Source organism: Panthera onca, chromosome D1 (genome assembly GCF_046562875.1).
Source record: "Panthera onca isolate mPanOnc1 chromosome D1, mPanOnc1 haplotype 2, whole genome shotgun sequence".
In the NCBI taxonomy this organism is placed as follows: Eukaryota; Metazoa; Chordata; class Mammalia; order Carnivora; family Felidae; genus Panthera; species Panthera onca.
This window is the reverse complement of record NC_138348.1, coordinates 110,277,636-110,293,173: the sequence shown is the minus strand read 5'-3', so window position 1 is coordinate 110,293,173 and position 15,538 is coordinate 110,277,636. Positions and strand designations below refer to the sequence as shown.

Sequence of the window (15,538 nt, the reverse complement as noted above, 5' to 3'; positions counted from 1 at the left end):
AGATGGATTTCTATAAATTTTGCTGAGTATGGGGAAATCAGTCCATCAAATGAAAGCTCCAAGAATTTGGAAAATTGAGTAACTGGGAAACTCTGAGCTGAATGGAACCCAGAACTCCTCCAGGAATGGAAATCATTTGATTTTTCCACCAGCCAGAAGAAAGAGCCCTTGTTGATGGTTTGCAGACATTCAGTAAAAACCCCATATGAGCTCTGCTTCAATAGTGGGAATAATCTACTCCTAAAGAATACTGTATAAGTACCTTCAAAAACTTAAGACAATCTTTGAGCCCTTCAGACTAAATTGCAAATAACTTGATTGCCTATCAGAAAAGCCCAAACTCTTTAAATAAAAACAACACAATCCATGAACTAATAACATAAAATTTATTGTCTAGCATCTAATGAAAATATCAGTGGACATACTAAAAAGCAGGGAAAAATTAATCAGGAGAAAAGTCAGTTAATAGGAACAGACTCAGAAATAATGCAGACAGTAGAATTCGAATGCATGTTAAAAGAGAAATTATAAACATTTTCAAGAATTTAAAAGAAAACATGAATAGAGGAAGGATAGTAAAGGTACACACACACAGAGACATCAAATAAAATGAAAAGTCAACAGTAGATTAGACTCTGCAGAAAAAAAAAATCTGCACTTCACAGAATAGACACTTCAGAACAAATCATCAATAAACCTAAAGACAGAAATATAAACTTCCCAAAATTAAGCCCATAGAAAGAGACCACAAGAGAATAATATCAGTGAGTTCTTAGATAAATAATCTAAATATATGTAATTTGATTCCACAAATGATACAAGAGAAAGAAACATGAAAAATATTTGGAGAAATAATAAAAAAAATCTTTGCAAATTTGATGAACACTGTAAACTCACAGGTGTAAGATATTCAATAAGCTTCAAGCAGGATAAACATGATGAAAACCACATCTTGACACATTTAAAAAATTATCAGAAAATCTTAAAAATAGCAAGAGAAAAGGACACATTACATACAAAGGGACAAAGAATTACAACAGACATTGTATAAGATACTGTACAAACCAGAAGACAATAAACCCCATGAAAATATCTTTCTTTCTTTCTTTCTTTCTTTCTTTCTTTCTTTCTTTCTTTCTTCCTTTCTTCTATTTTATTTTCCAAGTAATACTGGTTAAACGCACCTACTTTGAAGCCCACAGTTTAGCACTCTTATTTGTATGGTTTTAAAAGTTATAGCACAAGATCTTTACATTAGGATCAGAGAAAAAGATTCATTCAAAACAAAACCTGACATATACATATTTTTCTTTGTACTTTATTTTAAATGTATTAATTTTTAAATGATGCTCCTCTTTTCTACATATGGTGGTAAAATACTAATGCAACTTTTTACCAAAAAAAGTTGAAGACAGATATAAAGGAATTTTCCCATTTGGAAATGGCCCTTCAGTTGCCATTAAATAAAATTTCTCAATCTAACTTACCAAGAAAAATAATCAGTAGTTGCCACTATAAGCAAAAACATAAAGTACTAGAGTATCACCTACATTGCTCCTTACAACACATACTTTGAAAGAATAAGAGACACGTTATAGAAGTTTAGTTGGTTTTGAAAAGGTACAAGGGTGTGCTTTTTTTTATGTTCTTGAAATGTCACCACCTCTGTTTCTGTTGCTGAGATGACATCTGTGACTATCAGTATAGACAAGAAGTTTGTTCGAACTAAAGAAGGACAGGGACGTCTGGGTGGCTCAGTCACTTAAGCATCTGACTTCCACACAGGTCACAATCTTGGGGTTCATGAGTTCATACCCCATGTCAGGCTCTGTGCTGACAGCTCAGGGCCTGGAGCCTGCTTCAGAGTCTGTCTCCCTCTCTCTCTGCTTTGTCCCCACTTGTACTCTCTCTCTCTCTCTCTCTCAAAAATAAATAAAACATTTAAAAAAAGTAAAGAGGGCCAGAAACCAACATCTAACTGCACAGTAACAATGTATTTTTCTTCATGCAGCCTTGTGTTTACTATACATTCAATGTTCTAACATGATTTAGAATACATAAACTTGTCTTCTAATGATTTCAGGTTTGATTTTATAACATGGAAAACATCTGAGAAAGAACATGACCTGGGAAAGAGAGAAGGGAGAAACCATTATCACGATGAAAATACATTCATACCCAGCTGTACCATAAGAATATAATCCATTGAAGTTTCCAGAAATAATACTTCTCAAAGCTTCCCATGCACTTATGGGAAAGATCCCTCCTGTGTGGCATTAAATGGGGGAGGGGTCAGTTTGTTTCAATAGAAACAGTTCACAACAGAAAAGATTTTAACATTGGTCCATTTGTCTGTTAGCTTAAGGACAGTCACATTGCTCATCATCAATTCAAAAACCCAACACATAAATTAAAAAAAAATATTCATTTGTTATTTCATTCTAAAACAGGCACAGGTACTCTGTTTTCATTCTCTGCCCTTTCAACTTGGGAATCGACTCTTGGTTTGGTCTCTAAACCATCAGCATCTTTGAAGGCTTCTCTGGCAGCCTCAACAGCATCTGCTTGGATGGGCTCTCTCTCCTCCTGGTTCATGATTTCAGGGGTCACTTGTTCCAAATTAGCTTCTAGAAGTTCAGTTTGTACTTCCTCTGGCATCTGATTTACCCATTCATTCAGCTGCTCCACAGATACTTCAGTACGTTCTTCAGTCTGAATTTGACCCGGTTCTAGATAACCCACCTGGACCTGCCCTGGAAGTTCACTCATCTGTGAATCATGCACTTGGCTGTCCTGGAGCAGATCGGGATGGACCTGTTCCACAGTGACTTGTGCTGAATCCACACATTGAAAGCAATGGTAACATATTCCCCTTCCCAACTTGTTCTATAATAGTCATTAATCATGGGGTTCAGTTTGCATGCGTGTTTCTACTGAAATAACTTTGGTTACTAGACACTCTGAAATACTGTGAGTATTACCCAGATGCCTCCTTAATTCATTTCCTTGCATAAACCACAAGTCACATAGACTGCAATGGTGGGGTTTATCTCCAGTGTGTATTACAAAATGATCTTTGAACTGGTCCCTGTTGTTAAACACATTGTTACGGACCTGACATTGTTAAAGCATTTTCTTCCCTTTTTGTGTCCCCACTCCAGTTTGGCACACAGTCAGGTGACATTTGAGGATGCCATTTCTGGCAGATCGTTCATGACAATTTGGACATTCACAAGGTGTTTCACCTGCATGTTTTCAGAGACGTTCTTTAAAATGTCCAAAGTGGTCACATTGTTTCTCATAGTATTGACACATGTGAAATTTTCCCCCAGTCCTTTGCTGCATACTGACTCCACCTTCTCTGAGGTGTTAACAGTTGAGTTGCTGTCTCCACATGCTCTCCCAGCGATACCTTTTATTGCATATTTCACACTTGAGGCTCTCAGTGGAGTGTGGTTTCAGTGTTCATTAAAATGGTAAAATGATTGTTGGGTCTGGGTAGCTCAGTCGGTTAAGCATCCGACTTCAGTTCAGGTTATGATCTCATAGTTTGTGCATTTGAGCCCCGCATCTGGCTCTGTGCTGACAGCTCAGAGCCTGGAGCCTGCTTCGTATTCTGTTCTCCCTCTCTCTCTGTTTCTCCCCCTGCTCATGCCTTGTCTCTCTCTCTTTCCTTCAAAAATAAATAAAAACATTAAAAAAATTTAAAAATGGTAAAGTGGTTTAAATGAACAATTACATTTCTCCCAAGGGATCGAGTCTTTCACATGTGACAGCTGAAATTCCACAATTTACATACCTTCTACTGGTTTGCTTGTGGGGTCAGATGTACAACCCTCTTCTTTAATCTGCTCTTTTCTATCACCCAGATGGTACTTTCATCATAATATCTGCCAACAGAGCTAGGGTGGAATCATCAGAAGAAGCTGTGCTCTGATGTACTTTATAGACTGCTTGGCACAAGCCACTTCCTCCAACATTTCAATGCCTTCATGTTCCACCTCGATTGTGCCTTCAGCAACCTCCAATTTCAATAGGTTCTGACTCTGCAGATGGCAATGACTCAGTGATAACATTTGAAGTTTCTGCAATCTCTCTCTCTCTCTCTCTCTCTCTCTCTCTCTCTCTCTCTCTCTCTTTTGCCTCACTTTTTCCTGTGGTATTTTCCTTTAGGGGAGCTTAGTTTTCTTTGTTCCTGACTTCAAAGGCTTTGATAGCTTCTAGTGTTTGTAGAAACTCTGCTGCTTTCTATACATCATTGGTCTCCTCTTCTCTTTGTATCATCAATTTTTCTGTATATGTGAACTCAATTAAATGATGGAGGCCATTTTACTAACAAGTTTAACTTCCACTAAAGGTTCCTGAGTAAACTCCTGAAAGAATTTGTAGAAGAACTTACTGTAAGTAGCCAAAACGGCCTTGTGGGCCTTAAAATCATGTCTGTCGGCAATCAGGGTGATGTTAGTAAACTGATCTTTGTCTCATTGTTCATTCAATTGGCCCATGATCATTTTTTGATGTTCTGGAAACTCCTGAAGGTGTTGCATCATCTCTTGGGCCTCCATGGCCATCAGGTTGCTCTAGATCTTAATCTGCCCTCTCACCTCTAGGGCCCTCAGAGCTTTTTCCCTGCTCTCCCCTCTCTGGGTGAATCTAAATCTTACTGTTCCCTACCCCTAAACAGCTCCTTGCCCTCCATCACCTCCCAAGTGCCTGGGCCCTGCCTCTGCTGATCTGGCTGGGGCTGAAAATGTCTTTTAAAAATAACAGCCAAGTATTTTTTTCAGAGGTGAGATAATTAAATGCCAGCGGAATTACACTAAAAGTTGTTAAAGAAAGTTTTTTAAATGCAAAAATACATATATAACAAATGAACTTGGAATTATGGAATGAAAAGAATCAGAAATAGTAATCTATTGGTAAATATGTTTTCACCTATTTGTTATATTTACATGTATAATTCACTGAATTGTTAGCTTCACAAAATATGTAGAAATAAACTTTATTATAGCAATCATACAGAGAATGAGATCCAACATTAAATGCGAAAATATTTACAAACACACACACACACACACACACACATATATATATATATATTCCAATTAGAGCCAAAATTCCAAAGGGAACCAGTTCCCATCATGGAACTTGCTTGCACCATGCAAATGCCCAATGCTGTGCTTCTGTGGATCCATCCCTCAAATGGGCCTGCCTCCATCCCAGTGCTGCAGGCACCTCCTGAAGGGGACCACCAAGGGCAAAGATAGCTAAGCCTACCCCTCCTGCCCCTGTTCACCTTGTGGATCCACCCTGGATAATATGCCCTTGGCCAGATCCCATCAAAGCAGCACTACAAGCCTGTCAGTGTGCAAGGAGCCCAGACAGGGCCACATGACTCCACAGTGATGCTGCCCCTGGGAGAGGGGAAGATAAGGTACACACCAGTCTGACTGTGGCTCCACTGATGGGCTGGGGGCACACATTGGGTCTGACTGTGGCCCTGCCCACCAACACAAGTTTCTCCAGACAGCACAGGGGAAGTGCCCTGCAGTTTGGAGCTACCACAGGCACTACCCAAAATGATGAAATGGAAGAATTCTCCTCAAAAGAAACTCCAGGAAGTGGCAACAGCTAACAAATTGATCAAAAATGACTTAAGCAATGTAATGGAACAAGAATTTAGAATTATAGTCATAAAATTAATCGCTGGACTTGAAAAATGCACACAGGACAGCAGAGAATCTATTGCTACAGAGATCAAGGGACTAAAAAATAGTCACGAGGAGCTAAAAAATGCTATAAATGAGGTGCAAAATAAACTGGAGGTGGCCATAGCACGGATTGAAGAGGCAGAGGAGACAATAGATGAGTTAGAAGATAAAGTTATGGAAAAAGAGGAAGAAGAGAAAAAGAGATAAAAAAAATCCAGGTGTATGAGGGGAGAATTAGAGAACTCAGTGATGCAATCAAACTGAACAATATCCATATCATAGGAATTCCAGAAGAAGAAGAGAGAGAAAAGGGCTGAAGGTGTACTTTAACAAATCATAGCTGAGAACTTCCTTGATCTGGGGAAGGAAACAGGCATTGAAATCCAAGAGGCACAGAGAACTCCCTTCAGATATAACTTGAATCGATCTTCAGCATGACATATCATAGTGAAACTGGCAAAATAGAAGGATAAAGAGAAAACTATGAAAGCAGTTAGGGATAAACATACTCTAACATATAAAGGGAGACCGATAAGACTAGTGACATCTATCTACTGAAACTTGGCAGGCCATAAAGGAATGGCAGGAAATATTCAATGGGATGAACAGAAAAAATATGCAACTGAGAATTCTTTATCCAGCAAGTCTGTCATTCAGAATAGAAGGAGAGATAAAGGTCTTACCACACAAACAAAAACTGAAGGAATTCATCACCACTAAACCAGACCTATAAGAGATCCTAACGGGGAATCTGTGAGTGAAATGTTACAAGGACCACAAAGTACTAGAAATATCAGTACAAGCATGTAACCTACAGACATCACAATGACTCTAACCCCATATCTTTCTATAATAACACTGAATGTAATTGCACTAAATACTCCAACCAAAAGAAATAGGGTATCTGAATGGATAAAAAAAACAAGACCCATCTATTTTCTGTCTACAAGAGACTCATTTTAGACCTGAGGACACCTTCAGATTGAAAGTGAGGGGATGGAGAACTATCTATCATGCTACTGGAAGTAAAAAGAAAGCTGGAGTAGCCATACTTGTATCAGACAAACTAGACTTTAAATTAAAGGCTTTAACAAGAGATGAAGAAGGGCATTATATAATAATTACAGGGTCTATCCATCAGGAAGAGCTAACAATTACAAATGTCTATGTGCCGAATACAGGAGCCCCCAAATATATAAAACAATCACAAACATAAGCAACCTTATTGATAAGAATGTGGTAATTGCAGGGGACTTCAATACCCCACTAACAACAATGGATAGATCACCTAGACACAGGATCAAAAAAGAAACAAGGGCCCTGAATGATACATTGGATCAGATGGACTTGACAGATATATTTAGAACTCTGCATCCCAAAGCAACAGAATATACTTTCTTCTCAAGTGCACATGGAACATTCTCCAGGATAGATCACATACTGGGTCACAAAACAACCTTTCATAAGTATAAAAGAATTGAGATCATACCATGCACACTTTCAGACCACAATGCTATGAAACTTTAAATCAACCACAGGAAAAAGTCTGGAAAACCTCCAAAAGCATGGAGGTTAAAGAACACCCTACTAAAGAATGAATGGGTAAACCAGACAATTAGAGAAGAAATTAAGAAACATATGGAAACAAATGAAAATGAAAATACAACAATCCAAACGCTTTGGGATGCAGTGAAGGCAGTCCTGAGAGGAAAATACATTGCAATCCAGGCCTATCTCAAGAAACAAGAAAAATCCCAAATACAAAATCTAACAGCACACCTAAAGGAAATAGAAGCAGAACAGCAAAGACACCCATACCCAGCATAAGAAGATAAATAATAAGGATCAGAAATAAACAATATAGAATCTAAAAAACGTGTAGAGCAGATCAATGAAACCAAGAGTTGGTTTTTTGAAAAAATAAACAAAATTGGTAAACCAGGCTTCTCAGAAAGAAAAGGGAGATGACCCAAATAGATCACATCATGAATGAAAATGGAATCATTACAACCAGTCTCTGAGCAATACAAGCAGTTATCAGGGAATACTGTGAAAAATTATATGCCAACAAACTGGACAACCTGGAAGAAATGGACAAATTCCTAAGCACCCACACACTTCTAAACTCAAACAGGAAGAAAGAGAAAATTAGAACAGACCCCAAACCAGCAAAGAAATGGAATCCGTTATCAAAAATCTCCCAACAAATAAGAGTCCAGGACCAGATGGCTTCCCTGGGTAATTCTACCAGACATTTAAAGCAGAGATAATACCTATCCTTCTCAAGCTATTCCAAAAAATAGAAAGGGAAGGAAAACTTCCAGACTCATTCTATGAAGCCAGCATTACTTTGGTTCCTAAACCAGACTGACACCCAGTAAAAAAAGAGATCTACAGGCCAATATCCCTGATGATTATGGATGCAAAAATTCTCAATAAGATACTAGCAAATCGAATTCAACAGCTTATAAAAAGAATTCTTCACCATGATCAAGTGGGATTCATTCCTGGCCTGCAGGGCTGGTTCAATAGTTGCAAATCAATCAATGTGATACATCACATTAATAAAAGAAAAGATAAGGGCCATTGATCCTGTCAATCGAAGCAGAAAAAGCATTTGACAAAACTCAGCATCCTTTCTAAATAAAAACCCTCGAGAAAGTTGGGATAGAAGGAACACACTTAAACATCATAAAAGCCATTTATGAAAAGCCCACCGCTAATATCATCCTCAATGGGGAAAAACTGAGAGCTTTCTCCCTGAGGTCAGGAACACGACAGGGATGTCCACCCTCATTGCTGTTATTTAACGTAGTGTTGGAAGTGCTAGCATCAGCAATCAGACAACAAAAGGAAATCAAAGGCATCAAAGTTGGCAAAGATGAAGTCAAGCTTTCACTTTTTGCAGACACATGATATTATACATGGAAAACCCGATAGATTCCACCAAAAGTCTGCTAGAAGTGATACATGAATTCAGCAAAGTTGCAGGATACAAAATCAATGTGCAGAAATCAGTTGCATTCTTATACACTAATAATGAACCAACAGACAAATAAAGAAACTGATCCCATTCACAATTGCACGAGGAAGCATAAAATACCTAGGAATAAATCTAACCAAAGATATACAAGATCTGTATGCTGAAAAACATAGAAAGCTTATGAAGGAAATTGAAGAAGATGGAAAGAAATGGAAAAACATTCCATGCTCAGGGATTGGAAGAATAAACCTTGTTAAAATGTCAATACTACCCAAAGCTGTCTACACATTCAATGCAATCCCAATCAAAATTGCACCAGCATTCTTCTCAAAGCTAGAAAAAGCAATCCTAAAAATTGTATGGAATCACAAAAGGCCTGAATAGCCAAAGTAATTTTGAAGAAGACCAAAGCAGGAGGCATCACAATCCCAGACGTCAGCCTCTACTACAAAGCTGTAATCATCAAGATAGCATGGTATTGGCACAAAAACAGACACATAGACCAATGGAATGGAATAGAGACTCCAGAATTGGACCCATAGAAGTATGGCCAACTAATCTTTGACAAAGCAGGAAAGAATATCCAATGGAAAAAAGACAGTCTCTTTAACAAATGGTGCTGGGAGAACTGGACAGCAACATGCAGAAGGATGAAACTAGACCACTTTCTTACACCATTCACAAAAATAAACTCAAAATACATAAAGGACCTGAATGTGAGACAGAAAACCGTCAAAACCCTAGAGGAGAAAGCAGGAAAAAACCTCTGTGACCTCAGGCATAGCAATTTCTTACTTGACACATCTCCAAAGGCAAGGGAATTAAAAGCAAAAATGAACCATTGGGACCTCCTGAAGATAAAAAGCTTCTGCACAGTAAAGGAAACAATCAACAAAACTAAAAGGCAACCAATGGAATGGGATAAGATATTTGCAAATGACACATTGGACAAAGGGCTAGTATCCAAAATCTATAAAGCGCTCACCAAACTCCACACCCAAAAAATAAATAATCCAGTGAAGAAACGGGAGAAGACATGAATAGACACTTCTCTAAAGAAGACATCCAGATGGCCAACAGGCACGTGAAAAGATGCTCAGCGTTGCTCCTCATCAGGGAAATACAAATCAAAACCACACTCAGATACCACCTCACGCCAGTCAGAGGGGCTAAAATGAACAAATCAGGAGACTATAGATGCTGGAGAGGATGTGGAGAAACGGGAACTCTCTTGCCCTGTTGGTGGGAAGGCAAACTGGTGCAGCTGCTCTGCAATACAGTGTCGTTTCCTCAAAAAATTAGAAATAGATCTCCCCTACGACCCAGCAATAGAACTGTTAGGAATTTACCCAAGGGATACAGGAGTACTGATGCATTGGGGCACTTGTACCCCAATGTTTATAGCAGCACTCTCAACCATAGCCAAACTATGGAAAGAGCCTAAATGTCCATCAACTGATGAATGGATAAAGAAATTGTGGTTTGTATACACAATGGAACACCACGTGGCAATGAGAAAGAATGAAATATGGCCTTTTGTAGCAACGTGGATGGAACTGGAGAGTGTTATGCTAAGTGAAATAAGTCATACAGAGAAAGACAGATACCATATGTTTTCACTCTTATATGGATCCTGAGAAACTTAATGGAAGACCAAGGAGGAGGGGAAGGAGGGGGGGGGAAAGTTACAGAGAGGGAAGGAGGCAAACCATAAGAGATTCTTAAAAACTGAGAATAAACTGAGGGTTGATGGGGGTGGGAGTGGGATAGAGGGGAAAGTGGGTGATGGGCATTGAGGAGAGCACCTGTTCGGATGAGCACTGGGTTTTGTGTGGAAACCAATTCTACAATAAATTTCATATTAAAAAAAATAAAAGGTAGAGATTGTTAGTTTGCAGAAACAAATAAAACCCAGCTTAAATAATATACAGATAAATAGGTGGCACCTGGGTGTCTCAGTGTGTCAAGTGTTCGATTATTGATTTCCGCTCATGTCATTATCTCACATTGGTGAGATGAAGCCTCAGGTCAGGCTCTGCTCTGAGAATGGAGCCTGCTTAGGATTCTTCACCCCCCACTCCCACCCCACCCTCCCCCCAAAAAAGACAGAGATTGAGGCGCCTGAGTGGCTCAGTTGGTTAAGTCTCTGACTTGGTCTCAGGTCATGATCTCACAGTTCATGGGTTCAGTCCCTATGTCAGGTTCTGTGCTGACAGTTCTGAACCTGGAGTTTGCTTCAGAGTCTGAGTCTCGCTCTCTCTCGGCCCCTCCCCTGCTCACTCTCTGTCTGTCTGTCTCTCTCAAAAATAAAAAAAAAAAGAAACATTTTTAAAAAGATACAGATAAAAAAAGTTTGTAAAAGATACATTATGCAAATACTGATTATAAAACAGGCACAGTGGATATATTAATTTCAGACCATGTAAACTTTAGAATAAGGCACAAGAGATCGAGATGTTTTATAATGACAACAGTTTCAATTTATAAAAAGTATAACCACATATAACAGTATGAACTGAATTACAGGTTTAACAACATATGAAGAAAAACTATCAGAGAAAGTGGAAAGCAATATGGATAAGTTTATGATTATATTTGAAGGTGGCAGTGATCCTTTTTAATAAATGATAGAACAAGTAGAAAGACCGCCAGTAGGAATATGGAAGACCTGAACAGGACAATCAGTATACTCAGCCTAAGTGACAGTTACATAGAATGCTATAGCAACAACTGCACTGCATAGTCCTTTCAGATCCACACAGAAAATTGATCAAGATGGACCATCTCTTGGTGTATCAAACAAGTCTCATTAAATTTAAAAAGACTGAGATCACAAAGATTATATTCCCTGACCACAATAAAACAATAAAACACACCATTTGGTTTGTAACACCAAATATTTATAAATCAAAGAATATGCAGCCAAGTAACCCATAGGTCACAAAAGAAATTAAAAGAAAAATTAGAAATATTTCATATTGAATGAAAATGAAAACACTACATATCAGAATTCCTAGGATGCAGCTAAATTGTGCTGTATGGAAATTCATGTCTTTAAATGTGTTTATTAGGAAACAGTTCCAAAATCCATTCTCTATATTTTCCTCATAGGGACTTTGGGAAATAATACAGTTAGTATAATCCACCATATTAACCATCTAAAGAAAAACCACATGCTCATATCAAGTGCTGAAGGAATGTAACTTGAAAAAATTCAACATCACTTAATAATTTTCAGCATGCTAGTAATAGAAGGGAACTTCCTCAGTCTGATAAAGAGCATCTAAGAAAAGACCACAACTAACATCATGCCTAATGGCAATAACCTCATGCTTTCCCACAGGTGAATGTCTACCCTTACCATGCTTCTTCAACATCCTACTAGAAGTCCTACCCATCAAAATAAGGAAAAACAAAGAAACAGACAGACATACAAAACCCCAATCCAGATTGGAAAATAAATAAATAAAACTGCTCCTATTCACAGACAAGATGATTATTTATGTAGAATATCCCAATCTACAAAAATATTCCTAGAACTAACAAGTGAGTTCAGTAATATTGTAGGGTACAAGGTGAATACATTAAAAAGTTGTACATTTGTTCAAAAAAAAAAGCAATGAAAACCTTGAACCCAAAATTTGCCAAGGATGCCATTGACAATAGTTATAAAAAAAAGATAAGGAAGGGACCTTTTTGCTAAAACCTACAAAACAGAGATGAAAGAAATAAAAGATCTAAAGAACTGCAGAGATATACCATGTAAATGGATTGGAAGTTTCAACATATATGTCATATTTTTCCAAATTGATCTGTCATTATCAGTATCATCTCATAGATACAGACCTATGATCTATCCAGATGATTCCAACATTTTATGAAAAAGAGATGGAATCTGAATAGCCAGATCTATTTTAAAACGGATAAAGTTGGAGAAATCACAGTACTCAGTATTTTTTTCCTTTTTATTTATTAAAAATAATTTTTTAGAGTTTATTTTTGAGAGAGTATGTTGGGGGAGGGACAGAGAGACTAGAGCTGGTGGGGGGGATAGAGAATCCAAAGTGGTCTCCGCCCTTACAGCATTGAGCCTGATGTGGGGCTTGAACTCACAAACTGTGAAATCATGACCTGAGACAGAGTCAGATGCTCAACTGACTGGGCCACCTAAGAGCCTCCATAGTACTCAATATTAAGTCTTTCTAAAAAAAAATTTAATGTTTATTTTTGAGAGAGAGAGAGAGAGTGAGCGCGAGCAGGGGATGGGCAGAGAGAGACACACACACAGTATCTGAAGCAGGTTCCAGTCTCTGAGTTGTGAGTACAAAGCCCCACCAGGGCTAGAATTCATGAACCGTGAGATCGTGACCTAAGGCAAAGTCAGTCAGTCAACTGACTGAGCCATCCAGGTGTCCCCCATAGTACTCATTATTAAGTCTTAATATAAAGCTATAGCAATCAATACAGAGTGATATTGATAGTGGGCAGACACAAAGGTCAGTGGATACAGAAGATTTCAGAAATAGACCCACAAAAATATGACTCATTTTTTTTGACAATGGTACAAAGGCAATTCAATGGAGAAAAAATAGTGGTTTTCAACAAATGGTTTTGGAACAACTGGATATTCATAACAACAACAACAACAACAAAGAAAACAAAAGTAGAGAGACCTTTGACCTATACCTGAGATATACAAAAATTAAGTTAAAATGGACCATAGATCTAAACATAAAATGTAAACTATAATGGTTTTATTTTTATTTTAATTCCAAAAGAAATTATAGGAGAAAATCATTGTGATCTGAGGTTGGGCAAAGATTTTTTAGATATGGGACCAAAATCACAATCCATAAAAGAAAAAAAAAAGTGCTGAATTAAATTTATTAAATTAAAATATTTTGCTCTGGGAAATACATTGGTAAGAAGATGAAAAATCAAGCTACAAACTGGGAGAAAATATTTGTGAATCACATGTCTGGTAAGGGACTTGGATCTAGAATATATAGAGTCTCAAACCCCCAAAATAAGAAAGTAACATACAAGTGAAGAAAACAGGCTAAAGACTTGAAAAGACCCTTTGCCCCACAGAGGATATATGGATGACAATAAGCTTTAAAAAAATATGGCTTAACTTCACTAGGCGGGAAAATGCAAACACCAAATTTGGTTGCTAGAAGTGGGATTCAGCTAAACAAATAATTGACTCTGGGATCCGGAAATGGGTAGCACGGAAACCCATTGGAGGCCCAAAAGATGTTTCCACTGTGTTCTTCAGTGGAAAATTATTTGATAAAAATGTTGTGATAACATACAAGCAGATAATGTGCCTGATGTGCATGTGGTTTTAAGTGAACAGGTTAGGAACAGAATGTCACTTATGCACCTTGGTTCTTTTTAGCTTCCTTTGGCCAAGGTTCTACCGGGAAGAAAGGATCTTAGAAAAGAACCAGGAAGTTTGCAAGAAGGAATGGAAGAGAACAGAAGGAATCGAGAAATTCTAGGACTTGAATGGTTGAAAGGTGAAGTTGTGTTTTTTCTCCAACTAGTTAAAAAAGAGGAGAAACAGAAATGCTTTAAGCAATAAGGGCTCATTGGAGTTCAGCCTTGGGACAAAGACCAGATCAAGAGTGTGCCATGTTATATATTGTTAAAACCTCTACGTGGACAAAGTGTACTGCAGGGGGAAGTTTATTCTTTTAGTTTTATAAAATCAGCTGGTGGACAAAGATTAAGGGACTGGTCTAGTAGAATCCTGATAAACTAAAACTACCAGTTGTGAATGTAGAAAGATGTATATCACAAAAATAATGGTGGTGTGATTACTGACACATGAAGCTGGTTATAACATAGTAATAAAAAGTTTTTAAATAACTGTTGATGCCAAAAGAGTTGCCAACTTGGATTAAAAGCAGCTGTGATTCCCAAAGCTATTTCTGGCAGTGGGTAGACTGAGAAAGCTGCCCAGCCCCAAAGAGCTGCATATTCTCCTACACCTTCTTCATGTGTGGCCAAGGAAGATATTGGAAAAGGGAGCACCTCTGAGGAGTAACCAAGGACTATGGGAAAACATAGGTTGGGGAGCTAATCCCAAATAACAAAACCTGGCCTTAAACAAGAATGTGTCTATTCCCCAAGATACAGGTTTATTGCAACATTAGTCCCATAAGCCTTCAGCATTGCTATCAACCAATGACTGCTGTGCCTTCCAGTTATTCTCTTTGTTGAATAGCAACATCTATCATCATTATCCTGTCCCCATCCCACCATTGTATGTTGGATGTGTGTAGGGAAGATATCATCTGTTTTATTTTGTTGTTGTTTATAGGTGTCTGAGTCAGGAAGGCTTAAATCTGGTATAGAGGCTAGAACAAGATCCTGGATTTCCAACCTGGTTGGAAAAACATTTAGAGTCTCATTCATTTTGTGTGAATAAAAGAGGTATGCAAATATTTGTGATCAGAAAGGTGATTGTGCTAGACTGAATCATTTGGATAAAGGAAATATGTGTTGTCTTCTTTGAAGACCTTGGGAATGGCCATGTGACTTGCTTTGGCCAATGGTGTATGAGTTGATGTTTATGTTAATACTTGCTTCCTGAACCTATCTTGTTTTTTCTTTCTGTTTACAGAGCATCATGTTTCAGACAGGGTCTCTTTCAGGTTGGGTCCTCGAATGAGAAAATTTGTGGTAGTTGACCTATAACCAATGATATGTAATGCAAGCATAGAATAAATTGTTCCCATAGCACATTGATACTTTGAGGTTGTTTGTTGCCATGGTCTAAACTAGTGAAAACTGACTAGTGTCCTCTCTTAATTAACAATGCCATCATACACCAGAT

General features: G+C 38.0%; 1 long non-coding RNA gene and 1 pseudogene across 1 annotated transcript in view; one reads left to right on the top strand and one right to left on the bottom strand.

Moving 5' to 3' along the window:
- Positions 1 to 14,299, top strand: part of LOC144613023 (uncharacterized) — a 68,344-nt gene extending 54,045 nt beyond the window's left edge. Inside the window, exon 3 of the long non-coding RNA XR_013550331.2 lies at positions 14,096 to 14,299. This is a non-coding gene — a long non-coding RNA (uncharacterized LOC144613023). The remainder of the gene's footprint in view (positions 1 to 14,095) is intronic.
- LOC132660792 (zinc finger protein 131-like) lies at positions 2,437 to 4,565 on the bottom strand (annotated as a pseudogene).
- Positions 14,300 to 15,538: the final 1,239 nt, after the last annotated feature.